We start from the raw sequence: 6,584 nt of genomic DNA on the forward strand, positions 1-6,584 counted from the left end.
AACATGAATGAGTTCTTCACACCTTGTTCATATAATGGTCTTCCTTGTCCAGAATGTTGACATTGCTGTTTTCAGAGCAGAGACCTTTGTCTTTTAGATGCAAATATCATGCATAGTCTTTTCCTGAGGAGCTGGCTCTCCTCTGTTGTACCATCTGTTTGTGAAGTGGGTTCCTTGCTACATTGGACTGCATATTCATTATAACGTTGTGTTTTGTCCTTGGGGTGGAGCAGTTTCTTCCTCAGTGTGTTGCTGGGTTTGAAATGTAGAGGAATGTGGTAGTTATAGTATTGAATATTCTGCTAAGTTTCTCATAACCAATGAACATATGGAATGACAATGCTGTTCCATTTATTGTCCTTGTCCATCCTGTCCACTATGGATGTGTTTCTACTGGATCTTTTTGTGAATTTAACAAATGGACCAAAGGGTTAAATTCAACAAAAAACCCACAGGTTTTGTGCTTACTTGGTGTGACTGTGTTCATTCTCCTTTCCCTCCACCCTTTTTGGGCACATTCTCAGCCAAGCGGTGTAGGGTTCTCATCACTCCCAGTTTGTGCATCAGAGGGTGGTGTGAGTCCGAGAGTAAATATTAATCTGTGTGTTTGGGTTTTCTGTGTACTTCAGTGTTGAGTCTTCTGTCTTCTTCCATGTGTACACAATTCAAGAAGTCCAGCAATTCCTGTAACATCCTCCCTTGTAAACCTGCATAAGTATGTTTGGCAAAAGTTTCCAACTCCTTTTTTAAATTTTGACCTATCCACATACAACACCTGAAACAGTGGCAGGTTGGTCAGTTGGTTGGAACTGAGGAAGCCTTTCACATGAGAAGTGAAACATCTTCAGGAACTACAAGCAAGTCCAGTTTCCACCGAGCAGTTCCTCTGGGATAACAATGACCTGGATGACTGAGAATCTTCACATACACTTACTAAAGGTCTATCATCATTAAATTCTCATTAAATTACTGCTTGGCAAAAAAAAAAAAAAAAAAAAGAAATGTTTTTTTCTTTCTTTGTCCACCCTGTCATCAATCATTTCATGACAGCGTGAACATGTAATTAGTTTTTTAGCTTTATTTTTTTAAAACAGTTATTAAACACATACAGCAGTAGATGCTTTACTGCATTGCACAAAAATAAGCACACAGCATACACAGTATCCTACAGTGCCCCCAAGTTTCCCTATTCAACTTTTGGTAGCCATTAACAAGCAGCTAGAACTCTAGTGGGATATTTCTTGACAGAATAAGAGACTTCCATTAAATTAGCCGGTTTTGTGGCCTGATTTCCACGTATTTTTGCAAGGGTTGAGGTCAGGGCTTTGGGGAGACCTTTCTAAAATTTGCTTTGGACAACTCAGCTCTGATGTGTGTTTGAGGGCATTGTCTGTTTAAACCATTTATCTGATAGTTTGAAGTTATGGTGAGGAATCCTGAGGTAATCCTCTTTCTTCATTATTTCATTTACGCAATGAACCAGGTCCACTGGCAGCAAAATACCTCAGAGCATATAATACTTCCATGCTGTCACTACTGTGTTTAACTGTAGGTACGGTGTCCTTGGGGCTGAATGTCTCACCTTTACTCCTCCAAACATACCTATTGTCATTGTGGCAAGACAACGCAATCGTTGTGTCTTCTGATCACAACACTTCCCTCCACATGGTTTCTTCTTTGTCCATGTACTCAGCTAAACACTTTAGTCAAGCCTTAACGTGCCAGTTTTGAAGCAGGGGCTTTTTTTTTAATTGTACAGCAATCTGTCAGTCCTGGTGATATACTGTAAAGCTCATTTGAGTGTAGATAGTAGCACTGGTGTTCCAGCAGTTTCCAGCAGTTAATTTGTTAAATGTTCTGGAGATTGCCTAGCATGCATTTCTAACAGCCTAAGAGGTAGTCTATAAAATTAATCCAGTTATATTTTAAAAATCCCACATAGGAAAAGGTAAATAATCCTGATTAGAGCATCAGGACCCACAAAAAAGTGTACAATGAACCTCAGGTAGCATGAGATAATAACGTAGGACACATCCACACCTACTTCATCCAGGTGCAAAAAAGTCCAAAAAGTGATACAGACTCTGTTTCTGTGAAAGCAGTGTACAGATTCGTGATTCTTACATAAAATAATAACTATTGGCGTACACCAAAAATGTAAGAGGAAAAGATCTATTACCTGCAGTATATTGATATATTCTTCAGATTTTGCTTTAGTTTTTGCCTGTTATATAAATGCTGCATAATCTTAACTGCATAATGTATTGAGCAGTCACATGCAAAAAGAGTTGGGATCCAGTGCTATAAGAGGGTGCTCAAAATGAGATGTTTTACCATGACAGTGAATGGCACTATGATCCTGTCAACTCTCAAAGCTGTTTTCCATCAGTGCTGCTTCTAAATACTACAACATACAGTAGCTACATAATAGCTTTACAATTTTTGTGTTATATGTCTTATTTCATAAAAATAAATATCCTGTTTGTTGGCTCATGAAAAGTTGTTTTTGATATTGGAAAAAACAAAAAAAATGTATTTGTAAAATAATGACAAATGCAAAAATAACACCACACAAACAAAAACCAGGAGTCAAGAAAAGGGTGAATGTCAATGGGATAGAGTGTAAAAGTTGTAATAAAACATCACTTTTAGTGGATTCCTCAAGGGAACACCAGAGGTCTGTAATGAAAGTGAGTGAGAGAGGCCAGAGGAAGAGAGGGAAAGCACCGGAGCAGATTTGGAGATAGTTCTGCAGAATAGAGATTGATGAGGTGCTGGAGTGAGCGAGGAAGGTTGAGAGTGGAAAGCCAACACAGAGAAAATAGCAACAAATGGTGGTGGAGTCCAAACATTGACATACACACAAAACAGAGGGAAATTGATCGTGTGGCACATTGAATGATGCATCTCAGCCGGGGTAGTGTTCTTGTGGAGGGTGTACAAGCCGCAGAGTAACTGGTTTATGATGAGATGCTGAGAGAATGTCGATGTAGCCCAAATGCACCGGCGGGATAAACTCATCTTCAGGCCAACTACTGCTAGAAGAACTGTTACAAGAAGAAGTACTGGTGTTACAAGAACATCATGTGCCAATTACTCATTTTTTTTGTAAAAACGTATGTATTGTATGGGTGTGGCCACTGTGGACATTTTACTCACGTTTCTCTACTGGGCCACGGAGCAGGAGAACTGTAAAGCTGCTGTTTTATTTCCACAAAGTCTACATTGATGTGTCATTTGAAAATGTAAAAAAACAGATTTAAAGAAACTAAAGAGATGTTGCCCATGTTTTACCAGCTGTCTCAGATTTTGTGATTTCTATGATGAATGATGATTTCTATAGATTAAAATATAAGCCTTCTTTAAGAATATATAAAATCATATATATGTAAATAGTAGTTTGTACATCACTCTATTGCCCTATTTGTGCCTGTTTGTTTTAACTGACAAAATGTTTTGTGTGGTGTTAAAGTTCCAAAATAAAGTAAAATCACAATAAACAAACGCACATGCACAGACAAAAATGTGCACATGTGAATAACAACATTAATCAAAGCTCATACAATTCTCACAATTCCCCTTTAATAAACCATAGATTTTCCCATATTCACTATATTATTGTGGGGCACGAAGAACCATAACACAGACTATGAGCTGAAGCCCAGAGCTCATGAACAGAATATAAAGTTTCATAAATCCCAGGCGGCGACACTGCAGCGAGGTCAGACAGGGTTGAGCTTTACCAGCCTTCAGCCACTGTGACACCTCACAGGTTTGCTCATAAAAGTGTGAAGACTCTACATTTCCCCCAATAAAGCCGGACTCCTGTGCCTTTTCTGACAAAACATCACATAGATATTTTACTGACTTTAAAATAAACCTTGATTATATATATAGTACAAAAGTGGATGTGAAGATAACTGAAAAGGTGGAGAAGAATGGAGAAAATATATAAAAGAGAAGAGATAAACCAAGGCACTGGAGTCAACTTTTATCTCTTATCTGATTTAATCATTTAGAGCTATTTATAATATATTGCAGTTGAATTTATGTAATTTGTCAATTTTGAATGTAAGGTCATTTAACAGAAGTCATTTTCCAGGTTCTTCTGAAAATAGAAACAGGGTTCACAAAGATTCATAGTGTTTCTATGAGGACATACAGCACCTGTTTATCATTTCTTTATAAATTGGAGTTACTCAAATTTTCCCTTGTGTTTCTCAAAGGAACAATGGACAAAGGACTTAGCAGACAGAAAAAAATTGCAAAGATAAACAGTGAATGAGATGGACACAAAGCCAAAACTATGGTAGCAGGGTGAATATGGTGATAACGTAGCAGATGTTGAGAAAAGGAGAAAAGGATGATGGGAGAACAGGAACTGGAGTGTAATTAAAATAGAGAGTTTGCCTGTCCGTGACACAGAATACAATTCTGAGATGTTTCAAAAACCCTAATCACTTGGTTGCTATGAGAAGCACATTCCTCCACAGTCGTGACCATGAACAACACGGATTAGCGGCTGAGGATCACAGTGTGATGCCTCAACTGGAATACAGTGTCTGCATACCAAACAGCTGAGCTCTGGCCTGAATTCTCTCACATAAAGATATCAATCACAAGTTGACCTGTGTTGTAGCAGATGATCATGTCACAATGTGACCACTAACAAGAACAGCGAGCATCTTTTACAGACTGAAGTGTAATCAATATTACACTTCAGTCTCAGTGGTACGGAGTTGTTGAGTTCTTGAGCAAAACACTTTCATAAGAAGCAATATTCCATGATGTGGGCTCCTATTTATTCTCATCTGAAAACATCTCTCTATTGTTGTTTTATTGTTTTATTATCTAGAGCTGCTATCTGGATTGGAATGAGCTCCAACTGGTTAAATTAGAGTTGTTGTCTTAAGACTTAAAGATGCATAATATATGAACTCTGTATTGGTTCACCCAATGGCTATTGTTCCACGTGCTGATAGCTGCTCACGCAAAGCACTGACAGACAGTTGTGTGACAAATAATTGTGCAAACAGCACAAGTGAAGGGTTTAATGATATATCATGTAATTCAGAAAAAGTTGTGATAATTAATCAATGATAAGCAGTGGTTATTTTTTCCCTTTTGGCAAACCAAACACAATTTGCAGACTGTTGGCTGAAACTAAAAGCAGGTGGATGAGTCATCCACAAATTAGATTATGAATTTTACATTAACATATTCCAGCCCATTTAATTCTCCTAAAGTTTTTGCTCAGTCTATAATTATGGCTCTGTCTTGAAATATTCAAACTCACAGCTCGCATATAGAATCCAGGCCTATTTGAATGCAAGTGCAAATGCACAACATGAGTTACCCAGCGTACACCCAGCAGAGTTGAAAAATCTCTCTCACGCAGTCAGCAATCCATCAGCAGAACTGTGATCTGCTCATTTATGGAAAAAAAGGAGCCCTACAAAGCATTATGAAGCTGCAAGACATTCAACCTCTTAAATCTCAACCATGTAACTCCTGTATTTCAGAATATACCACAGGAAAGGACCAAATGTATTAAAACAAACCAAAAATTCACATGACTTGTGCACCTCTTTTGAATAATGCAAACCTTGAATGTGAAATAATTAGCATATCATGATATAAAATGAAAGACTCTACAAAAAGGAAAGTAGAGGCAAAGCCAAACCAATTCTTCTTATTTGTTTAATGAACTTGGATTAACAACAAGTAATCGAGTAATCGGTTGAGTAATAACAAGTAATTAGTAATGAAGCTTCAAATACACAAACAGTTACTACATTAAGGTGTCAAATGGGATGCAAAAAATACTTCATATGAATATAATTCTATTAATTCTTTGAAAACTGCATAGGAAAGAAGAGGTTTTGTGATGTATTTAGCAGAGAATAGGTGCAAATATGTTGTCACTCACTAGTACCTCCAATTCTATTAGTTTTAACATCTAGCCCCATGAATAAATTCAAAGTACCAGATACCTTATCAATATATATTCTAAAAACCATTGTCAATGTTAAATTTTACCCAAATATTTGTTATATGTGCTCCACTCCATCTACCAACAGGTCCTGACTACCAAACAAGGTGTGGGAGGGCTGAGAGGTTTTGTATAGCAGGGGGGAAATTAGACTGTAACATCCAGGGCTGAAATAGTTATTTTATGACAAAATAGTCTTGAAAGTACCCTAAAAACATTTAGTGTTAAATAATTAATAGATTGTATTCATTTATTTAACTACTATAAATTAGTATTGTGGGAGGGGGTTCAGGTATATGAGGCCTGGAGTAGAAGCTCTTGGAGAGTTTGTTTTGCTGCAGTTACGATGTAGAACAGCCCCTAGCTGCCCAGTAGCAATGGGCCTAAAGCTTAGTTTTTCTTTTCTGTTGAATTTTTGTTTTCTTATTATGTTTTGACCAATTTTGGATTTATTTTGTTGTTTGTTTGTTTTTATTAATTTTGTATATAGTTTTCAAATATTCCCCAAACCAGTGTGAACTGTTGTTTGCCTGAATCCCTGGAAATAAATCTCAAACTGAGTCAAGTACACTCTGCCTTCCTGCGTGTGTTT

Source organism: Channa argus, chromosome 5, assembly GCF_033026475.1.
Source record: "Channa argus isolate prfri chromosome 5, Channa argus male v1.0, whole genome shotgun sequence".
NCBI lineage: Eukaryota > Metazoa > Chordata > Actinopteri > Anabantiformes > Channidae > Channa > Channa argus.